Genomic DNA, 23,674 nt, shown 5'->3' with positions numbered 1-23,674 from the left:
ATTAGGAAGGTGGAAGGTCCCGGCAGCAAATGAATACATTTTATAAAAATGCCCGACAGTGCCATACCTTCTTTAGTAGGGTTATTGGAGTGGTGAATGCACTTGTAACAATAATTGACTTTGGCCTTATTGACTAGTTTGTTATATGTATTTAATTCTGACTCATAAATGGACAGATCCTTTACATTATAATTCATCCTCCATGTTCTCTCAATCCATTTACAGAAGCGTTTAGATGTGATTAAGGGACTGATTTAAATGTTGGAGCTCTGTATGCTCCTTCACAATAGCGATGGAGTATACATACCACCAACATAACGGTCCGCCTGCCAAATTTGTGTTCCAGCGGACCTTAGGTTTGGCTATGGCGGCTGCCATAGTCAAACCTCTCTGAAGGTCTGACGAAGTAAGGGCCGTCGGAGAAATGCCCGTATGTTTGCCCACCCAAACAGGCTTTGCAGACATGTGAACATTTTTTTACTGTCCGTCACCACCAGGAAATCCATGGTGGAGAGGGACAATAACTTGCACATAATGCTCCCCCAGTCAAGGGAGATGACTCCCATGGTAAGTGGAGCATTGCTTTTTTTACATTGAAAAAGAAAATCCAGTTTCGTGATTTTAATGTCTGAAAATAAAAATAAAAAAACTGTTTGATGCAGGATCACGTCATGCTGACCCAGCCTCATAGCCAACAATTATATGCATTGACAGGAATTGCCCTGCCGGCGGTTCCTACAGGTGCATTGTGAAATGACAGTCTGATTCATCATATATACATTTGGCTGGCGGTCCCTCCGTTATGGGGATGGAGTAGTTTACTCTGTCTCCATGGCAGAACAATGGGCCGTTCATTGATTATAAATTAGGCCCTAAGTCTAAAGTAAACAAAGAAGCTGAAGGATTTGAGCCTTGAAGCTTACATGATTTTGCAGGAATTAGGTTACCAGGCGAAGGGCAGAGCCATATTTTGAAAGCTCAGCGTTTTTTGACAGGGCGCTAGAGGATAGCAATGGCCTACATTTTTCAAGAATAGTGGCTTACTTTTCACATTTAGATTTCGACCACTGGCATCGCAATGTGCCTGGTTATTCCCAGGAATGAATTTTGTGCAAGGGGTAAAAGGAGGAGTCTAGTGCTGAACAAAGCCAACTAAGCATTGCAATTGCAAGGAGTGAACTACCAACTGAGTAGTATGGCCCGCTAGATGTGTGGGTTCTGTCGGTATTAAGTTCATATTCAGAGCCTGACAAATATTTAACTATTTTCCACCAACTTGAAATTGAATACACCATGTGATCTGATCATTAAAGATGGTGGTACGTAGATTCAAATAAGAGCTGGCAGATCTTGATTTTTTTTTAAAGAATCTGTTGACTTCTTTTTTAAAGACGTGCTTAATTGTTTAGAAGTCAACAGGAAAGCTGATGTTGTTCACAGCTCTTCAATCGGATATGTTCTGTTTTAAAAAAAAATACTTGTAACCCTGAAATAAAAGCAAATAAGTAGTCCTGTAAGATGGTTTGATTCCTTATTCTCTCTGGCATGTAAACAACTTCATAGTGCTTAGATGAGGCCCTAGGAGGAGGCTACATGGAGAAGATTGTACAAGAATATATTGCTGTTTAGAAACATGGTTATCAGAAAGACTGTCTGGGCCGAGTTACAATTGGCTAGTATGAAAAGAGAAGATGCCCTTCTTTGGAAGCTTCTTTATAGTATACCCAGTACCCATTTAGAAATCTATTTGCAGCCTGTTGAATGGGTTTCATATTTCTCATGCATCTATTATTCTTTATTGGATTCTTCTTCTGCAACCCCATATCCTCTTTTGTTGTTTTTATATTGGATGATGTGATTACTGCAATTTGTGAAACTCCTTTGTCTACGGCTCGTAGTCCTGATGGGGTTATATTTAACCTCTTTAAGGCAAATAGTGAGTTATGTTCCCTCTTTTGTTACTAATGTTCTAACTGCTATTAGTTCCTCATATTTGGAGCGTTTTGGTTCAATCCATAATTGACCCATATTTAAAAAAGGAAATAGGGGCGACCCTTGCTGTTATTGCCCAATTTCATTAATTGATTATATAGTGAAGATTGCTGGGATGATGATCCTGGACAGAATACTGAGTTGGGCAATGGAATGTTTAATCCTATAAGACATAGAATATGGCTTTAAGAAAGATTTGATAACCACGGAACAATGTTTAAATTGTCAGTTATTCATAGACAAATATACTTTCACTAGCCAGGGCTCATTGCAATTAGCCTTCAAGGATCTGAGCTTCACATTTTATCGAGTTACTAGAGACAAAACAGCTAATATTTTGGCATCCTTAGATATTGATCTCACAATTTAACAAGTGTTGGACTTTGGCCCTTAGGGCAGGTTCACCCAGAGACTTTTTGCTTGAAATGGTGACCTGGAGATGGTGATTTTTGGATTCTGCGCACTTTCACTGTGTCCCAGTGGAAAGTGCGTGCGCACTCTGAGTGCATGTGCTGAGCTAGGCCTGCCCGCCCATAGGAATGCATGGGGAATGTATGTGTCCCTGGTAGTTCCTGATGCGTGGGGTGTACAGGCTTGAGTCTGGTATGTGTGAACTCGTGAGAGTGAATGCTGCGAGATGGTGTATGCAGCATGTATGTGTCTAGTAGCGAAGCGCCATTTCTAGACATGGCTGTACGTGTGCTGTGAGGGTGCTGGCGTGTGATTGGCTGGAGCTGGCTGGCATGCCAGGCTCCAGGAAGTCTGGATGGGTCTGCCCGGTGGTGAGTGGGAGATCTGCATGAGTAATGTGTGGGAGGAGTGTACCTGTGTCCTGGATGGGCTGGGTTTTCCCCACACAATGCTGGCTCCGCCCCCCTGTGGTGTGTCTAATGACCCAAGCCCTGCCAGTGAATAGAGAGGGTGGTTGAGGTAAACAGAGTACTCAAGAACCAGCTGCGACTGGTTCCGCCCCCACTCTGCACCCTCAGACAAAGGAATGCACTGTATAAAAATGGGGCTGTCTCCCCACTGAAGTGGTTCTCTTCTAGGATCCTGAGGGGCTGTTGCTGCTGTCGCTGGGCCAGAGGACCGCCACTTGGGGTGTCTCCCTGCCTGGAGACCCAGTGTGCTGGCTCTGGGCCCAGCCTTGCCCCCCCCTGCCTTGCTGAAGGACATTTTGTGGACCTTTATCTATTGCTTGCGCTGGTGAGCGCTTTCTGAGGTTCCTAGCGCCTGGGAGCGCTTCGTTTTCCTTCTAGCGCCTAACAGCGCTTTATTCTGGCTGGAGCGCTTGGGAGCGTGTAATTGCCCAGCCGGTGCCCACCCGGCATTTGCTCAGGAGTGCTGAGCCCCTCGAGTGCCCACCTCGAGTTATTGTTTATTTTCCCCGTTGAGCGGCTGCCCACGCCGCATTTTCCTGTGGAGTCACCGCCGCAGCCCGGAGTGTTTTTAAAACGTTGCCGGGCCGCTGCCAAGTGCGACCCGGAAGTGGTTGGCCGGCCGGCCAATCAGTGAGCGGCCCGACGGAAGTCCCGCCCCCGCAGCCGCGACCCGGAAGTCAGGCAGGCCGGGGGCAGGACAAAGAGGCAACCGGAAGCAGACGGGAGGCCACCCCGTGCTCCGGTAAGGGGAGAAGCCGGCGTCTTTCCTTGTTCCCCCCCCCAGGCTCCCAAAGCGAGGGAGAGCCCAGGAGAGAAGGGAGAAGTGTGCCGAGAGAGCCCCGAGGAGCGGGAGCTCTCGTGAAAGAAGACCGCCGCCTCGAGGGACAGCCTGGACTCAGAGGAGTCCAAGCGAAGTGAAGAGGAGAGAGCCCCGAGGAGCGGGAGCTCTCGTGTGTCCCCAGTGAAGAGGAGAGAGCCCCGAGGAGCGGGAGCTCTCGTGTGTCCCCAGTGAAGAGGAGGAGCCCCTCCCTCCGCCACAGGAAGCCGGTGAGTGGGGCCCCGGGGGCATTCCTTCTTTGAGCCCGGAGAGGCTCTGGCCGCATATTTGTTCAGCCCACGAAGGGCTCAGGGGGCAAAAGTGGTAACGAGCCCTGAGAGGCTCGTGAGGGCATTTTGTCTCTTGCCCTGAGAGGCTCTTGGTTGCAGCAGTTGTTTTCAGAGCCCGAGGGGCTCGTGTGGGCACTACTTGAGTCTTGAGTCCAGGAGGGACTCCTACACGCCCGCATTGGTGCCTCCTGCCCAGAGTGGCTCGAGGCACCCCCAGTGTTTCTAGGTCCCCCGTGAGGGACCCCAACAGCCCAGTGAGGCTGCATCTTTTGTTTTGCGAGCCAGAGAGGCAGGGGCCATTTGTTTCGCGAGCCCAGAGAGGCTCAGGAGACAGTCAGTTGGGCAGAGCCTAGAGAGGCTCCCACGTTGGCCCCATCCTCATCTCCAGCTGCCCAGCACTTCGTGGGCAGCTGCCACGTTTAGGCCCTGACATTGGGACACATGGACAGTCACAGGTGGTGACTTGTGAGATTGGCGCAATTGATATTGTTTTTACACCTCTGAATGAATGTCATGCATTGCATCATGTGTTTTCCTCTTACACCCCTACAGGTATTGTGATACATAGGTGGTTGTTTTCTCCCTAGTGCAGGTGGTGCTAGTGAGGTCCTGTTACCAGTAGTTACTGGTTGTGTGCTATTTTGTGCTAAAGTAAATTTATATTCTATGTACTAAGTGCTATTTCTGAAAGTGCTACTTCTGATTCCTGACAGTGGTCCAGGTGGCCCTGTCTTGTACAATAATCCCTTGTAAATTCTGCCCGTGCCTCTGGCACATTGTAAAGTGTGTTTTATCTAATGTGTTTTGGTGTAATACAAAGGCTATTTTTATATAACCTTGTGTGGAGTTTCCTTTGTGGTGGGCCTTTGGGTGTTGTTGCTGGGGTGCGTGCGCAAATACTTAGCCTACATCGCCTCCAAGTTTAGCCTTGCTGCTCGCGCCACGTTACCTAGAGGGTGAGTAGGGGTTATCTTGGCGTGTAACTCCCTTGCCCTGACTTGGGTGTGGTGGTCTCTGACTGACTTTGGCGAAAGCCCTGGCCAGCCGGGGATCCCATTTCCAACATTGGCGGCAAGCGGTGGGATAAGGATTTGTGTTTGCCTTGTACCTTAGTAGCGGCTGGCTGCACCACAAAACTCTGCATTTTAGATGACCACATTTTAGGGGATTGTTTTTTTTTTGGAAGTTTCATATTTTCTTCTCCTGAAGGTATCATTGTGCAATTGTGTCCAGTGCATTTGTTCCCCTGCCCCGCGCCCAGAGTCTGGTACCTGTGTCACGTGTGGTCAGGTTGAGAAGTCAGGGGTGGTAGAAACTGCCTTACTAGTCCGAGGGGGGGGTTGTGTGTGGATGAATGGTGTGTGGCACTAGGCAAGTGAGTGTGAGTTCTCTGGGGTAGAGAGCTTGCTGAATACCTTGTGAATTGTGTACTCCTGTGTTAGCTCAGACCCTAGGTTCCCTGTGTGATCTCTTCTCTAGAACGTCCGCCAGAATGGTGCCTGCTTTTGATGTCTGTGATCTGTTTAGATACAGTATGGGAGAGTTGGTAAGGTTCTGTGAAGAGAGAGACATAGGGGTGGATGAGTTAGACACTCAGTCTGAACTTAGGAGCAGCCTGATCCTATGGCAAAAGTGTCAGTGGGACCTTGAGCGCAGTGAGGAAAGGGCCCGGGCTTCACACCAGGAGGGTGGTTGGTCTGTGGGGTGCCCTGAAGATTCAGAGGAGGAAGAAGATGTCAGCACCTGGATGCCAGTAGAGAGGGAGGACCCCATAGATAGGGAGTCCCTTGCTGGGTCCAGCGTAGGAGGCAGCGCCTCATCCCTTTACCTGTCCCCAGAGGAGCTGGAAGATAGGAGGAGAGAAAGGGAGCACCAGCTGGCTTTAGAGAGGCTCAGGTTGGAGCATGCCCAGGCTATGGCACAGCTGGGCATTAGAAAGCAACAGCTGGAGGTTAAGAAGCAACAGCTGGAGGCCGAGAGGGTCTTAGCGCAGGACAGGATAGAGGAGGCTGAGAGGGCCGCCACCAGAGGCAAAGTAGCTCTGGAGGGTAGACTATCCCCTGCGCGCAGTGTTGAGTTTCTGGATCCCCCAGGGAGGGTTGGGTCCAGTGGTGGCAGCTATTTAAATCTCAGTCTAGAAAGTCCCAGTTCCCAGAGTATGGTTCCTGTTTCCCCAGAGGAGGAGAATAGGTTGAGGTTTAGGAACCTTAGGAAACCGTCTCATCAGTCTTGGGAAGACTTTGAGGATGACTGTTGTGAAGCCCTGTGTGATTGGGTACGGGAGCCCACGAAATGTGATTGGGACCTATTGTTCGATATGCTTCTCAGAGAGCAGTTGCTCAGTTGTTGTTCACCAGGGTTGCGCCAACACCTGTTAGGGTGTGGATTGTCTGAACCATGTGAGCTGGCAGAGGAAGCAGACCGCTGGGAAGGGACCAGAGGTTCTGTAGAGTCATTGGTGAGTGACTCCAAAAGTAGTGGGTCAGGGATCTTCCAGCCCAGCGTGGTGGAAGAGGCTCAGTGTAGCCCAGCTAGGTCCCTGGTTAGTGAGAAGGGTGTAGGGGCTGACTGCCTGGCTCAGTGGAGCAGGAGTCAGTGGGTGGCTGAGAGCCCCCAGAGGCCCGAAGCCCTGTCTCAGAACCTGGGTGGTTTCTTGAGGGAACACCAGGTTGGGGACCTAGGCTGTCCTGTTAGTCCACTTGAGGAGGATCTCCTAGTGAGTAGAGGACCTGGAGTGTCTGTAACCAGAGCTCCTGTGGTTCTAGAGTCTGGCAGTACCGCTCCGGTAGGGAGGGTACAGGAGTCCAGAGTGAGGAGTGATTGGGGGAGTTCCCCAGTGGAAGGACCAGTGGGTCAGGGACTACCCAGTTGGGCTAGGTTCCCGTGTAGTGACCATGGTGACACCACTTCTGGTCTGGGGGATCGTCACGCACTGTCAGGTGGACAGAGGGCGGGAGATCTGCGCCAGACAGACAGTCACGCAACCGATGTGACATTTGTTAGCCTCAGGGGGATTGCGTGTGAATCCCCAGAAGTCCTGGAGTGCCAGGCAATTGTTCCACCGAAGGTTTTAGACCAGAGGTTGGAAGGCCAGGTTCAGGATCAGCCTGACCTGAAGGGTAGGACGACTGTAACCAGTGTCCTGACCGGTTCTTCTTCCAGAGGAACTTCTCCAGGTGGGAGAGGGCAGACCTCTGGAAGGGGGTGCAGAGGGTGGGAGAGCCCACCTCTGACCCCGGTGCAACCTGAGTGGATAAGTCCTGGGTTGGAATGGCGTTCTAGGGGTACCCCTTGCAGAGGGAGGAGGAACCCTAGAAGAAGAGGTAAGGGGAGGAGAGCCTTCCCTGAGACTCCTGGTCCGCCTGAGGTTGTAGGCCTTAGGCTGGAGAACCAGTGGCAGTCTAGTCCTGTCTTGCAGACAGGAAGAGTGGAGAATGGCTCCTATGTGCCAGGGGTTACTACCCCCCGCTCTGCGAATTGGCATGGACCAGTGGCACCTGGGTGGCCCAGGGCCTGGTCCTGGCCGCGGACAACTTGGGAGTACCAGTGGGGTAGCCCAGTTGGTCCAGACAGTGTGTTTAGAAGGAATCCCCTGGGTTCACCATGGCGTAGAACAGGAGGGTGTCCCTGCAGTTGTGGGCCCGCGTCTGTGTTCTATCGCCCCAAGCAGGGAAGTCCATCACGGTGGTGATTGGTCTCCCCTGCGTTTTGGCTGGAAGGGGGTTATGTTGGACTTTGGCCCTTAGGGCAGGTTCACCCCGAGACTTTTTGCTTGAAATGGTGACCTGGAGATGGTGATTTTTGGATTCTGCGCACTTTCACTGTGTCCCAGTGGAAAGTGCGTGCGCACTCTGAGTGCATGTGCTGAGCTAGGCCTGCCCGCCCATAGGAATGCATGGGGAATGTATGTGTCCCTGGTAGTTCCTGATGCGTGGGGTGTACAGGCTTGAGTCTGGTATGTGTGAACTCGTGAGAGTGAATGCTGCGAGATGGTGTATGCAGCATGTATGTGTCTAGTAGCGAAGCGCCATTTCTAGACATGGCTGTACGTGTGCTGTGAGGGTGCTGGCGTGTGATTGGCTGGAGCTGGCTGGCATGCCAGGCTCCAGGAAGTCTGGATGGGTCTGCCCGGTGGTGAGTGGGAGATCTGCATGAGTAATGTGTGGGAGGAGTGTACCTGTGTCCTGGATGGGCTGGGTTTTCCCCACACAATGCTGGCTCCGCCCCCCTGTGGTGTGTCTAATGACCCAAGCCCTGCCAGTGAATAGAGAGGGTGGTTGAGGTAAACAGAGTACTCAAGAACCAGCTGCGACTGGTTCCGCCCCCACTCTGCACCCTCAGACAAAGGAATGCACTGTATAAAAATGGGGCTGTCTCCCCACTGAAGTGGTTCTCTTCTAGGATCCTGAGGGGCTGTTGCTGCTGTCGCTGGGCCAGAGGACCGCCACTTGGGGTGTCTCCCTGCCTGGAGACCCAGTGTGCTGGCTCTGGGCCCAGCCTTGCCCCCCCCTGCCTTGCTGAAGGACATTTTGTGGACCTTTATCTATTGCTTGCGCTGGTGAGCGCTTTCTGAGGTTCCTAGCGCCTGGGAGCGCTTCGTTTTCCTTCTAGCGCCTAACAGCGCTTTATTCTGGCTGGAGCGCTTGGGAGCGTGTAATTGCCCAGCCGGTGCCCACCCGGCATTTGCTCAGGAGTGCTGAGCCCCTCGAGTGCCCACCTCGAGTTATTGTTTATTTTCCCCGTTGAGCGGCTGCCCACGCCGCATTTTCCTGTGGAGTCACCGCCGCAGCCCGGAGTGTTTTTAAAACGTTGCCGGGCCGCTGCCAAGTGCGACCCGGAAGTGGTTGGCCGGCCGGCCAATCAGTGAGCGGCCCGACGGAAGTCCCGCCCCCGCAGCCGCGACCCGGAAGTCAGGCAGGCCGGGGGCAGGACAAAGAGGCAACCGGAAGCAGACGGGAGGCCACCCCGTGCTCCGGTAAGGGGAGAAGCCGGCGTCTTTCCTTGTTCCCCCCCCCAGGCTCCCAAAGCGAGGGAGAGCCCAGGAGAGAAGGGAGAAGTGTGCCGAGAGAGCCCCGAGGAGCGGGAGCTCTCGTGAAAGAAGACCGCCGCCTCGAGGGACAGCCTGGACTCAGAGGAGTCCAAGCGAAGTGAAGAGGAGAGAGCCCCGAGGAGCGGGAGCTCTCGTGTGTCCCCAGTGAAGAGGAGAGAGCCCCGAGGAGCGGGAGCTCTCGTGTGTCCCCAGTGAAGAGGAGGAGCCCCTCCCTCCGCCACAGGAAGCCGGTGAGTGGGGCCCCGGGGGCATTCCTTCTTTGAGCCCGGAGAGGCTCTGGCCGCATATTTGTTCAGCCCACGAAGGGCTCAGGGGGCAAAAGTGGTAACGAGCCCTGAGAGGCTTGTGAGGGCATTTTGTCTCTTGCCCTGAGAGGCTCTTGGTTGCAGCAGTTGTTTTCAGAGCCCGAGGGGCTCGTGTGGGCACTACTTGAGTCTTGAGTCCAGGAGGGACTCCTACACGCCCGCATTGGTGCCTCCTGCCCAGAGTGGCTCGAGGCACCCCCAGTGTTTCTAGGTCCCCCGTGAGGGACCCCAACAGCCCAGTGAGGCTGCATCTTTTGTTTTGCGAGCCAGAGAGGCAGGGGCCATTTGTTTCGCGAGCCCAGAGAGGCTCAGGAGACAGTCAGTTGGGCAGAGCCTAGAGAGGCTCCCACGTTGGCCCCATCCTCATCTCCAGCTGCCCAGCACTTCGTGGGCAGCTGCCACGTTTAGGCCCTGACATTGGGACACATGGACAGTCACAGGTGGTGACTTGTGAGATTGGCGCAATTGATATTGTTTTTACACCTCTGAATGAATGTCATGCATTGCATCATGTGTTTTCCTCTTACACCCCTACAGGTATTGTGATACATAGGTGGTTGTTTTCTCCCTAGTGCAGGTGGTGCTAGTGAGGTCCTGTTACCAGTAGTTACTGGTTGTGTGCTATTTTGTGCTAAAGTAAATTTATATTCTATGTACTAAGTGCTATTTCTGAAAGTGCTACTTCTGATTCCTGACAGTGGTCCAGGTGGCCCTGTCTTGTACAATAATCCCTTGTAAATTCTGCCCGTGCCTCTGGCACATTGTAAAGTGTGTTTTATCTAATGTGTTTTGGTGTAATACAAAGGCTATTTTTATATAACCTTGTGTGGAGTTTCCTTTGTGGTGGGCCTTTGGGTGTTGTTGCTGGGGTGCGTGCGCAAATACTTAGCCTACATCGCCTCCAAGTTTAGCCTTGCTGCTCGCGCCACGTTACCTAGAGGGTGAGTAGGGGTTATCTTGGCGTGTAACTCCCTTGCCCTGACTTGGGTGTGGTGGTCTCTGACTGACTTTGGCGAAAGCCCTGGCCAGCCGGGGATCCCATTTCCAACAACAAGCATTTACAATGCAACGGTTTCGCCTTTGGAAAAGTTAGAGCTATTGGCATCTACTCTGCACTCTCTACTCTGCACTCTCTGCACTCACAATCTCTGCACTCACACTCTCTGCACACTCACTCTGCACTCACTACTCTGCACACTCAATTTGCACTCTGCACTCACACTCTGCACTCACTAGTCTGCACACTCACTACTCTGCACTCACTACTCTGCACACTCACTACTCTGCACTCTGCACACTCACTCTGCACTCACTACTCTGCACACTCACTCTACACACTCACTCTGCACTCTGCACACTCACTCTGCACACTCACTCTGCACTCTGCACCCACACTCTGCACACTCACTCTGCACTCACTACTTCACAATCTGCACTCTGCGCACTCTGTGCACTCTGCACTCACACTATAATAATCCTTATGTCCTGTAACCAAGGGTTTGTGTGTTTAATACACCCCAGCACTGCCAGTTACCAGCGGTTCAGTGCCCCTTTGGACGCCGCACAACAACGTGAACACAGTGTGCTCCGAGGGCAGGGGCTTGTCCCGGCTGAGAAGGGAGGGGGCGTTGAAACTACAAAGAATTGTTGATCCTGTACAAATCCGGGTTGACGTTCTTTACAGAGCCTAAAACAAATCAAGAGCAGCTTTGCGTGTACCTGTGTTAGCCTTTTACATGTACTTTACTAATAACCGGCATGTTAATAAATAATTAAATACGTGTGACGGCAATAAAGCAGCATTTAAAGCGATCACTTTCGCGATCGCTATTGTTAAAATAATAAATAAATAAATACGTGCGACGGCAATAAAGCAGCATTTAAAGCGATCACTTTCGCGATCGCTATTGTTAAACAAGCAAAAAGAAAAGTTTGCCGAGCAGAGGGGGCGATTGGGGGGAATAATAAAGATGTCGTACCTTCAGGACTTTCTCTGGGTTTGCACACAGCAGCTGCCCATCAGGTCCGTGGAAGAAGGGGGTACTGGGTTAGATATGCAAAACAAGCCTCGTCCCCAAAAGCCGATGGGCTCGAACACGCCCCTCCATTTCCGGAACTCTTAACGTGTAGTATCCCCGGGCACACGTTTAGTCTGTAATACCTACAAAGACTGCCGCTCCGAGGCTTATAAATTTAAATTGAAAGCGTTTGCTGGTAGCGGGCGGAAGCTATTTGAGGCAGCCTGCTCTATTTTCGCCCTGCCTGCTTTGGATTCATAGCAGTGGGAAGAGGTAGAAGAGACTGTGGGCGCCTCGATGGGGTTTTGTGGCAGTGGGGTGAGGTGGAAGAGGCTGAGGGTGGCAAGAAGAAGGAAGCCGTTTTAGGCAAACTGCTCTGTTTGCGCCATGCCTGCCTGCTGGGAAGAGACGGACGGCACCGTGCGTGAATAAAGGTGCACATGCTGTGTGATGAAACGCGGTGCTTGTAACTGAACACTATAAAATAAACAGCAAGGAACTATAAAGCAATACAACAAAACAACACCAGGTCCAACAATAACAAGTCAGGTCCCGGGCCGGCAGCCAATCACAGCGTGGCCCGGGGAATGAAGTCACGGAGGTGTCCCGGGCCGGCAGCCAATCACAGCGCGGCCCGGGGAATGACGTCACGGGGGTGTCCCGGGCCGGCAGCGGCCGGCAGCGGCCCAGGACACACGGCAACAAGGGGCGGGACTTAAAAAAAGAGTCCTGACCGGGAAAAAGTGATTGACAACGATGTCTTCCAATGGCTAGCCTCCATTTATGGAGCTAGCCAATGGAAGAAGGGGCGGGTTCAAGTCCCCCATACTGTTCTAACATTAGATTTTACCTGCGCGAACGCTGCTGCGCAGCGGATTGCCAGGCGAAACCTAAAAACCGGTTTTCCCGAGTTTACATCCAGCTCCATCTACTAGAGTAAGGTACAGATTAAAAGGTGAATGTGCTGCTCTATTTAATCATGGTAGAGGTGTTTAACAAGGCTGTGTCCTCTCATGGCTGCGGTTGGGATTCCCGTCCCAGACACGCCTGCAGTGTGTCTTCTGGGACTGATACGGCGCCCCAAGGCGCCAAAAGTGTAACTTCGCTACATAGATGTGTCCCTACTCCCGGCTAAGCGCTCCATTACAATGCGGTGGAAGTCGGCCACAGCACCACAGCTTTATGGCTGGCATGGGGAAGTAGTGAGATGGGGCGGAGCGGAGAGTGCTGCCATCTGCCGGGAGGAAGGTCTCGGATTGCGCAAAAGAGTCATCCCTTTAGACTGGGATAGCATTCTGGAAGCGTTTAGGGCCGCGGCCCTGCCACCTGTACCGGTAGCCCGGACTTAATGGCTATTGTATTGCCGAGCCCCAGTCCTCCAGGCCCCATGATTATGGCATTCCATTGTTTTTGGACCCTGTGCTACAGGGAGCGTAAATCTATACACTTTTAATGTTTCTGTGTGGTCGGGAGTAGACAGGAGCACACCTTGCCATATGTGCTATGTGTGGTTGGTGCCAGACGAAGTTGGGGGAGGGAGGGAGGGTGGGTTGGGTTGGTTGTATCTATATGTCACATACGCACTGTACATGATGAGGCAAGTATACTGTCCGATGATGGCGATGTACTATGATATTGTGTATCTGCAACTTGCCGTAATTGATGGGTTGTAAACTAAAAATGTAATAAAATATGTTTTAAAAAAAAAACCAAGGCTGTGTCCTATCACCAATCACTTTTATATCATATGACAACAAGCTGGACTCTTATATAGTTTCCAAAGGCCAGAACTTGCAAAGTATTGGGAAAAAAGCTAATCCCACTCTGCTTTATGTGAGCGTCAAACCGCCCTAAAAACTTCTCCGTTCGTTTGTCAGGTTCATGGATGACCCGGAAAAAGTTCTTACAAAAACTTATATGATGATTTATGGCCAAGGTATACTAAGTCTAGAACAATCATGGTCAAAGGTAAAAGAACTGAGAAAGTGAGCACATTTAATTGCCAGTGTGTGAAGTTGGATGCTTCTGGCTGTTTGTCTAGTTTGATTCCGACCAGATGTAAATGATTTATTCATTTACTAGGAGCAGTGTATAAGTTTGCATCTGGATTAGGGTCAAACAGGCACATGCACCGAAACAGAAAGTTGAGATTCCATATTTGCAAAAAATAAGGAATCGCAAATAGCTATGCTCATAAAATCTGCGAATAATGTGCAAATCTCTATAATTCTCAATCGCAATTTGTGAAATCTCAAATTGCGAAGTCGGACGGTTGATGCTTATTGATGACATCACGACCAGGAAGTCAGTCAGCCCAGGCCTCATTCAGTGCACAGTCATAGTGAGAGGAGGAAGCTGACTGCAGGAGGTGAACAGTAGTGAAAGAAAACCTTTGAACAACAACTGGTCCTTGTCCAAAATGGATGAAACCACAGCAGAGGACAGTCAAGCAGCCAGGAAGCGCAAAATGACATTTTCTGAGAAGGAAATAGATACACTAATTGAGGATGTGATAATCAGCCATGACAAGCTATTTGGCAAATTGTCACTGAAAGTACCAGAGCAAGAAAAAAGGAAAATATGGATCTGGATCCAAAATAAAGTTAATGTTGTGGGGGTCACACACTGCTCCATAGATGAATTGAAAAAGCGATGGTACGACCTGTGCAGTCGTGCAAAGGAAAGGATTGCCGATAGGCTGAAGGATGCCAGGAAGAAAGGAGGGGGAGCACCAACACAGACTGGGAACACACCCATGGAGGACCTGGTGGAGTCCACCCTCCAGCCTGAAGCTGCTGTTGGAGTGACGCAGCTGGACACTTCTGGAGCGGCCAACACATCTCAAGGTAAAATGCATGCAAGTGACCATTGGTATATATATGAAAATTATCACATCACCTCAGTACAGCACAAGTGTCCATTATGCAAATCCAGTCCACATTTTCCAAACACAACAAAGTGCATTATGGGAGATGCAGGCAGGTCAGGCAGGTACTTTGGCAAAAACACAATTAGAAATAAAAAGTCTCAAAAATAGTGTAACAGAAAAAGATTTAATTGCAGGAAAGTAATGATTAATGTGACATTACATCACAGACATAAATGAATGCTGATTCGCACTGTTTAACATCACAGATACAGAACAAGGAGAGGCCGAGAACAGTGACTGCATGAACACACAGGATACTACCGCTGTGGATGAGATGGACACACCTGTGGTACCACAACAACCATCCTGTGCTCCTAATACACGCAGGGCAACAGTCCCACCACTGCAGACAATGGAAACAGAGGATGTGGCAAATGTAACACCAGAGACCAGCCATGCTTAAGGAACACTCACGCTGACAGCCCAAGCACAGGTCTGGATTAGCACAGTCCGAAACCGGCGGCGAAGAGCGAGGTCACAATACACACAGCAGGAGGACCAACCTACTGATGTCTGGGGTGGTCTGGAGGCCCAGATGCTCCGGGTGCAGTGCCTGAAGGCAAAAAACATGCGGTTAGTGCAGGTACAAATTGGAAAGATGACAGGTAACATCGCTGTTCTGACAGATTGCGTGAGGGAACTGACCAGGGTGATGAAGGAGGGACATTTGTCACAGACAAGACACCATCACCAGTTGATGCAGCGCATGCACGTATATACTAAATCAAATAATAGGCTGGCCAACAACACTGCACTGCTGTCACGTAGGTCTGTCACAATGCAGATTGAGATGTCCAATTGGAGTGGGGATGTGGCCAAGTCACTGGGCCAGGTAATAAGCGCAGTGGAACAAATGCATGCTGCCACAGTTGAGTCGAACAATGTGTCGGTGGAAGAGGGGAGTGAAGAGGCCTCAAGCCTCAGCAGTCTGTCAATGCCTGTCACCACTGCAAGAAGGCGCAACACTCGCAGCAGGACACCCTCCGTATCCAACATAAGGTATGGAGATGCAGCAGCCGAAAGGCATCTGATGTGCTTGGGAGGAAGAGATAGACTGGCATGTCCACAGACATTCATATATGGTGACGCAACCATTGACGAAGACAACATTTGTGACTGACTTTCAAGTCATATTATTATTTCCATTTATTTTTGTTCACTAATACTATTCCTCTGCTACTGGGCACCTGATATGTGTGCTTCAACACTAAAATCCATTTAATTTGAGATAAACATACTTTGATCGAAATAGCCGTGTATTGTCTCATCATTACTCACCTCAGAAATAATTTTGTGTAATTTCTGTGCGTCTTCTGCGCCCTTCTTGTGCGCTTGCCCCATGTGCTGCACATCGGTGTGGCCCTTGCTGGTTGTCGTCATCTGACTCGCTGTCAGACACCTCTATAGGAATGCCTCTCCTTGTGGCAATGTTGTGTAATATGGCAAATGCAGCCACTATCCTGCAGCATTGTTCTGGTTTGTATTGTAATGCTCCACCTGTTTTGTGTAGGCATCAGGAGCGGCTCTTCAACAGCCCAAAACTGTGCTCAATTATGTTCCGGGTGGAGATATGCGCAGCATTCTACCTTTGCTCATTGGGGGTTGTAGGATTTAGGTACGGCGTCATGATGTAATTCCGCAAGGCGTATGCACTGTCACCTACATGGAAGTAAGCAAAGGGTCAGTGGCGGTAATGCATTGGCATACATAAAATGTCTGTGAGAATTAATAACACATGTTTACCAAGCAGATGTCCCTCTCATAATTCACCCGTGAACAGACTAGTGTGTATGCCACTCTGACGGAATATATAGGAATCATGGGCGCTTCCTGGGTATTTAGCCACAATGTCAGTTATTATGTATTTTGCATTGCATTGTATGTGTGGGGAATGAAAACATTTCCTATTTCTATATATGTATTCATTACCTGCAGGGGGACATATTGCTACATGGGTGCAATCAATGCAACCTAAGACTTGTGGGAAGCGGGCTATTTGACAAAATTCCTGTTTGGTCTTTGTCAGGTCATGTGCGGTTGTAGGGAAGCTAATGTGGGAGTTGATCCGGGACATCATGGCATTAAGGAATGCTTTAAAGAAACGTGAAAGTGCGCTTTGAGACACACCTCCAGCTGCTGCTATGACCCCCTGAAAACTGCCTGACGCCAGTAGGTGCAGGCAACATAGGACATGCACATGTGTGGGTATTGCATTGGTCCTACGTGTCTGATGCTGCAAAATGGGATCCATTTCATTTATTCAATCAATGATCATTGCAGCATTGAGCCTATACTTGTCTTATATCTCCTCATCTGTTTGACCTAGCAATGTAATGCGGACTCTGAAGATGCGCTTGTGTTTTCTCCTCCTTCTGTGTGCTGCAGCCTGGAGCCTCATCCTCCTTGCCATCAGGTAAAGCGCTGCCATTGTGAAATGTTCAGGGGCATTCTGGGTGTGTTTAAGTATGTTTCTATTGAATTTCAGCTGTATGTAATTTTCACTCTTGATTACCACTTGGTTGTGATCCTTCTTATATTGCACTTGCAAAATTGTGATTTTCAACAATAACGCTATTTGCGATTTTTCATGCATAGAATTGCGAATTTTTTATTACGAATCGCTAATTGGGACATGCAATTACAGAATCGCAATTCAATTCTCCGAATTATTTGTGATAACTTATTTTAGCGAAAACATGTGTTTTCGCTATATTTTCATTCATGCATTGCTGGGGGTAGATTGCGATCGCAAGTGGGCTATTTTTGAGATTCGCAAATTTTGCAAATTTTTTAAAGGTTGATGCATGTGCCTGCAAGCCTGTTCATCATATGTTAGAGATATATAAAAGTAAATGTCTTTCTATTGTCCAGTATGGTTTTGGTTTATGGAGTTTCAGCTGGCGTTTCTCTAATAATGAAAAGCTACGGTTGAGTTATCTGAAGGATGTAATCAAACAATCCCTGTGCTTTTATGGCTGTTAGTTTGGTCTAATTCCAGCTACCAATGTGAACAGAGATTGTATTACTGACTGCCTCAAGATGGAATATGACTGTCTCAAGATGGAACAGCATCTAAAAGCTCAATGGTTTTGTGATATTTGGAAACTGTGTATTGAACTGGGCAGATCCAACTCTTTTTCATTCCTAACAGTATAGCTAAAAAAGATTATACATAGGCTAAGAATTAATTTTTAACTCACCAGCATCTGAAAAGAGAGCTAGCTGAACTTGAGAAGCCTATGATTAGATCATATGTTATGTTACGGACCACATTGAAAATGGAACCTTATCTGTTAAATGTGGCTGATTCCTGGGAGTGATACCTGTTAACTCAATTTCTTTTATGTATCATTCATCATTTCCTTTCATAAAGGATGGTTTGAGTCCGATTGCAACTTACTGTCCCTACAAACAATTATGCATTTTATCTATTTTGTGTTTATTTTAAACTTATGTGGCAATGTCTTTTTAGTCCATTTGTTAAAAAAGGCTGGGTTCAAAAAGTGTAGACCAGCAATATTGTTTTTACAAATGCTACAAGACAACCTGACAAGTGACGGGGTTGGTAGTTTTTTTTAAATCCGTGGTTAAATTGTGTAAACCATTATAGTTTTCATTTTATTGTTGATATTTTGCTGATTTAAGGTGGTATGCATTCATTATTACTTATATCAAATTGTATTTTAATGTAATCTGTATATTTTTTTGTTATAAACCAAATAAATTGATTAATTGATTGATTGTTACGAGCTAGGTTATGTGATAAGATGTTTAATTTATATGTATTTATTTGCTCTTCATTTGAATCTACCTACATATTGCCATTATGCATTGGGCTTCACCCATTTTCTTTTACAATGGTCCTTTGCATGTCTACTTGTTGCATTTTAAAGTATCTATGGGGACTTTTACAGGAGTCCATGGGCAGTCAGGGGTTACTGGGCTCAGACTGTATCAACCAGAGCAGCTAATGATGCCATTCATCTATGTTCACCAGTTAGCTAGAGCCAAACCCCATGGTTCTGATTTATTTGCAGTGGAATTCTATTCAAGATATGAAACTAATCTTTCCCCACGATTATTTGAAGTATACAATGTAACAAAGTAAAAAGGAACACTACAGCACTCACTGTAGAAAACGAATATAGTGGTTCTGCCGACACAAGATTGAGAACCCCTGAATGTGAGGTCCTACCAACCCAATTTGTCCTAATTCTGAGTTACAAAATCCTTGGGAAGACACTGGCCAATAGACTACTAAATGTATTGCTCAAATTAGTGCACCAAGGCCAAACTGGCTGCTTACCTGATTGAAATACATTTTTAAACTTAAGGAGGTTGTTTTATGTGATAACCATAGTGTGTATAGAAGTCTTCTCCGACAGTTATCTAATTTGACATAAAGTGTTTGACACATTGGGCTGGACATACCTCCTCTATGTTTTCAGGAGGATGGGGATGGGGATGGGGCTTGAATTCTTGGAATGTATAATGCTGTTATATTCCGAACCACTGGCCAGATTCGGCAAGGGATGGGTGAACTTGACACAATGGTCTATTGGCAGAGGCACCTGAAAAGTGTGGCCACTGTCTCCAATATTATTTGTGTGTCCACCAGACGGGGGCCAGAGGAGATTTTTTGAGACCAGTGAGGGCAAACGCCCCGATTCTAATAACAAAACACACAAGAACCCTCAGGTCTATCAAGAGATACTGGGGGACAAAGAGGCTCGCTTAAAAGAAGATATCCCTTTAAAGGATGGTTTCCCACACCCACCAGAGGTGGAATGCTTCATCATTGGGAACCCTCCTCACATAATAAAGCCTAGTCATGATGCGGGCTGCAACCCCTTTGCTGCGAGGGAGGAGCTCAGCGGAGTTATTCGTGGGAAGGGTTGTTACTGAAAAACCAATGTGAGCTAACAGAGTGTTGTGAGGGGTGCAGTGCTGCAAGTGAAGTGATGTAAAACTAGCTACAGGGTTTACCAAATCATTTTATTCTCGATACCTTGTGCTAGGATTAAAAACAGAAAGAACAACAGAAAACATTAGATCCTATTGTAATGTGCCCAGATTGACATGTAGTGCCAATGACCTAGAGAGTGTTGTGTCTTTCTTCAGGGTCTGAAGTTGGCTACTGCTGTGAAAGTGATATTGTTTCAAGTATATAGAATTTGATACAAAACCAGTGATCCAAGGAAAGCAAGATGGTGGATTCACCGTTATTACCTGTAAGGGGACATAAAATGTTTTCTGTCGTACTTTCTGTTTTTAATCCTAGCACAAAGTAGCCAGAATAAAATGGTGTGGTAAACCCTGTAGCTAGTTTTACATCACTTCACTTCGGCACTGCACCCCTCACAACACTGTTCGCTCACATGGGGATTTAGTAAGAACCTCTCCCACATTAAAACATCTCATCTCGCAGAGAGGGGGTTGTAGCCAGCATCATGACTAGGCTTCATGATGGGAGGAGGATTCCCAAAGAGGAAGCTTGCCGCCACCTCTGGTGGGTGAGGGAAACAGTCCTTTTAAAGGGGCGCCTTCTTTTTAGCCAGCCCTCTTCGTCCCCAAGTATCTCCTGATAGACCAGAGGATTCTTGTGTCCTTTTTTTCTTTTTTTCCCAATATTATTTGCCCTGACCATGGAGTGTTTTGCTTGCATCTTTATAGAAAGGGGACCCAAATGGAGAATTAATTTGCCAAACAGAGAGTATACAATATCCCTCATATGTGGATGATGCACTTTTTCTATTCTTACGATAGTCAAAATCAGTGTATACGATAAATGACAGAGACTCTGGAGGGTTTTGACGAGAATTCAGGGGTAACATCAGTCAAAATAATGTCTTGTCCTACTGAGATCAACGAGGGAGCGGAGTGTTCTCAGTTCCCTACCATATAGGTCAAAATGAACCTCAACAAGTTCAAACATCTGATTCAGTGTTTTGGACCAACCCTCTTACCATTAGTGCTCCGATGGACCTTTCTTCCCGACTGAGAGGTGATCGAAGTTAACATTACATAAAACAAATTTCAATTAACAATGTAACCCATTTGACTACACAACAAGGATCAAGAATCAGTAGCTATAGCGAAGAAGATTAATTACAAGGTAACAATCATGTTAAGGTACATGACTTTCACCACCATGCTATGAAGGCACAGAATAACAACTGGGAAACTCAACTTCCTAAAGAAGTTTACATGTATCACTAATAAACACACAAGAAGTTCCGTCACAGCAATACGAAAGATTAACAGTAGTATTTGCTGCTCAGAGAAGAGTGCCAGATTTTATCGTCTATACACAGGTACATCTAGAATCACCTAAATTAGAGTCCAAGCTAAGAGGATGATTCTGTAACCTTCGGTATCAACAAAATCAGGGAACTGCAGGAAAGTTGGAAAAGTCTTAGGAAATACAGCAAAAGAGTAAAATGGAGTATAGGAAGTAAGGGAAGGTGTCATCATTGCAGAAAGTTGGTCAAGAGTCTTCTTGGGTCAGAGAAATGAATGCTATCCTAAGTCAAAGTCAGCAAGAACTAAATGGAATACGCATAGAGGTATAAATCTCTCAAAGTCCAAGGGAAAGTGCTCCTAAGGGTCTGAAAAGGTTCTGAAAATGTTCTGAAGAGGTCTGAAGGGATCTGCTCTCCAGCCCTCTGAACAGTAGGTTTTAATGCAAGAGTCTCTAAAGCAACACCCCTTTGCATGCATCATCAGGGGTACCATTCTCCCTTTCCATTCCTCCGTTGTAGACTACAACATTAGAAAAAGATTCCACACCAAACATCGGAACAACATCGTCCTTGTGCAACTAGGCCTGGTTACAAAAGATGACGAATAGACGATTCCGTGAACGCTCAATCTAACAATACTTGTGAATACCTGCAAGAAAGTAATGTCAGCAGAAAATGGGAAACAATATTTTATGCTGCATGGGACTGTAGGCCTAAAATGTCAACCTAGCATGTTAAAGCAATAGCGCACATTTAACATGCTTGTGCACCTTCAAACACAAGTAAATGTAAAATGTCAGTACATTAGATTCATATGGCGTGTGGCATACAGTAATATCTTTTGGTAATATTGCATACATATGGCTAAGAACTACATTTGAATGAAATATGTATGCACCATTAGTGCACACATAAACTTACATACACTTTTTTAGTTTCTAGAGTAATCACATTCTAAATATATGAGGATGGTTTCTATTCAATCAGCTAAATAGGAAATGTCCTTTAGTGTATTAAGGCACACATTATGTAGATTGATTTTATTTTATAAGTTCATGTTTACTAAGTAAGGATGGTTTAGTCATCATGTCTTCAAAGGATATAATTCAATACAGTTTAGGTACACAATATGAGTAAATTCACTAATCCTATAGTGAATGCACTCTAGCAATAAATGGCAAATGTTGCTAAGTCCACATCTATGTTATTAAAGTGTGATGTGTAAAGGTATAGCCAATTTTGCGCTGCACCAATGTATACATGTATCATGAAGAGGACAACCTAATTGCAGGCGACCTTAGTAAGGCAATCACAACTACTCATCTGTCAATTCCCTTCTGGAATAAATTTCCCCCGACAACAGTAATTGAGCTGAAGATAGCCAAAATTATGGTGTTTCCAATGCTATAATATCACTTTGAAGGCTTGCTGGTAGTCACTTTCAGACACTGTTTTAAAGAGCCTCCAACTTTAGTGGGTGAATAGAATGTGGCACAGGGTGATAGAGAGTTGCAATTGGGAAAATACAAAGACCCCTTGACATAGGCGGATAGAGAGCACCTAATTATTAGGTATATTATTTAGCCGTCCAAGTACAATAGCCAATAGAATGGTTTGAAGATAAAAATAACCTGAAAAGTAATGACAAACTGAATTACTCACTAGAACATTAAATGAGTCAGTATTAAGGAATATGAAACTGACGTCTACAAAGTCACAGTTATTGCACAGAACCAAACTATGCTGACAAAGATAATCAAAAAAATTCAATGGTTCTACATTACCTACATTAAATCTAGCAAGGTGGAGCCTCCGCAAATTCAAATAATGACCATGAGTGGAAGCTGGATTTGGGGGCGTGGCTTGGTGCCGGTGGAGTGAGCAGCGCAGCTTGAAAGCTCTGATCGGTCAGCCGTCATCGAGTGTCATCCTGACTCCCTGAACGGGACAAAAGCCCCTACAGCGCACCCCCACAGTCATCCGGAGTAAGGGATGCATGTCAGAGATGGAGAAACCCTGTCCCACCGACGGAAAACGCCGGAACAGCAAACTCTGACCACGGCAAGATGTAGCTGACCCAGAAAGAAAAGCCAGCCAACATCACTGACCTAGCTGCAAAAGCCTGAGAACAGGAGTGCCTTCCCCCTGCCGTACAGCTGGACCTAGAAGTATACCTGGAGACTCTCTGAGGACAAATTGGGGGAACGCTGCTGAGGTGGATGCGAACCTGCCGGAGACCCCAATTGGCAGACCCGAGAGCTGAGCCTGGCAGCAGCCGGCGACAACAAGCGTAGTAAAGAAGGTGGCCCGAAAAACCCCGGAGAACACTGCGCTGGTCCACAAGGGGTGAGCGTATTACGGCTGCACCAGCGCGATTGGAGGAGGTAGCGGCAGGAAGCCGAGACGGATGCAGAGGAGGCCCCCCTGTGGCGCGACGGAGTGAGCATGGAGATTTCTGCCGGCGCCTGGAAGAAAAGGACAGCCAAAAAAGCCTGGTAGGAGCGGCTGCGGCAGGGCAGGGGATCTGGACCGCACCACAGAGGACCCTGTGAGGCCTGCCAACTTGGGTGCCCTGGGGCGCGAGTAGGGCCCCAACGGAGGAGACTGGTATTTAGCGGCCAGAGAGGAAGCAGAGCCTCCCCAAACAAGCGGTGAGATCCAAATTAGGCCCTAGGGCCTGATGAGGAGAGAAGAGGACTAACCGTGCCGGCAAGGAGGCCTAATACAGCCGATTGGGCCCAGCAGCGCTGATAGGGCTGGAGTGCGGGCACAGGGACTGTATATCTCAGAGCCTAGCATAAGGAACAGGGGAGAGACTCTCCGGGCAGCACTTTTTGGGCGGCCACTCCGGAAGAACACAGAGCTCTGAGGTGCGTGTGAGCAGGCGGAGAGCAGGGGTGAAGTAAGCGAGGTGAGCACGCTAACTAGACTGCGGCCTGGGAGCTCCCGGTGGAGCAAGCAATAACCTGTGTGGTGCATAGCGGTACACGAGACAAGAACATAATGTAACCCAAAGCCCCTGGCAGGCCCTGGAGAGGGCGGACTTGGACCTGCACTGAGAACATAGGATGCAACAGAGGGGGCTGGTGAAGAGTGGCGGGAAACCGAGGCAGACGCGGACGCAACTAGCCCAGGTGCGAGTGGGGGTAC

The 23,674-nt window shown here is 48.0% G+C and overlaps 1 long non-coding RNA gene across 1 annotated transcript in view; it reads right to left on the bottom strand.

The window, feature by feature from the left end:
- Positions 1 to 15,773: 15,773 nt before the first annotated feature.
- Positions 15,774 to 23,674, bottom strand: part of LOC144773716 (uncharacterized) — a 99,322-nt gene continuing 91,421 nt past the window's right edge. The window contains exon 4 of the long non-coding RNA XR_013600055.1: positions 15,774 to 15,941. This is a non-coding gene — a long non-coding RNA (uncharacterized LOC144773716). The remainder of the gene's footprint in view (positions 15,942 to 23,674) is intronic.

Source organism: Lissotriton helveticus, chromosome 1_1 (assembly GCF_964261635.1).
Source record: "Lissotriton helveticus chromosome 1_1, aLisHel1.1, whole genome shotgun sequence".
NCBI classification, from domain to species: domain Eukaryota; kingdom Metazoa; phylum Chordata; class Amphibia; order Caudata; family Salamandridae; genus Lissotriton; species Lissotriton helveticus.
The sequence above is the reverse complement of the archived record's forward strand: the minus strand, read 5'-3'. Positions and strand labels throughout refer to the sequence as shown.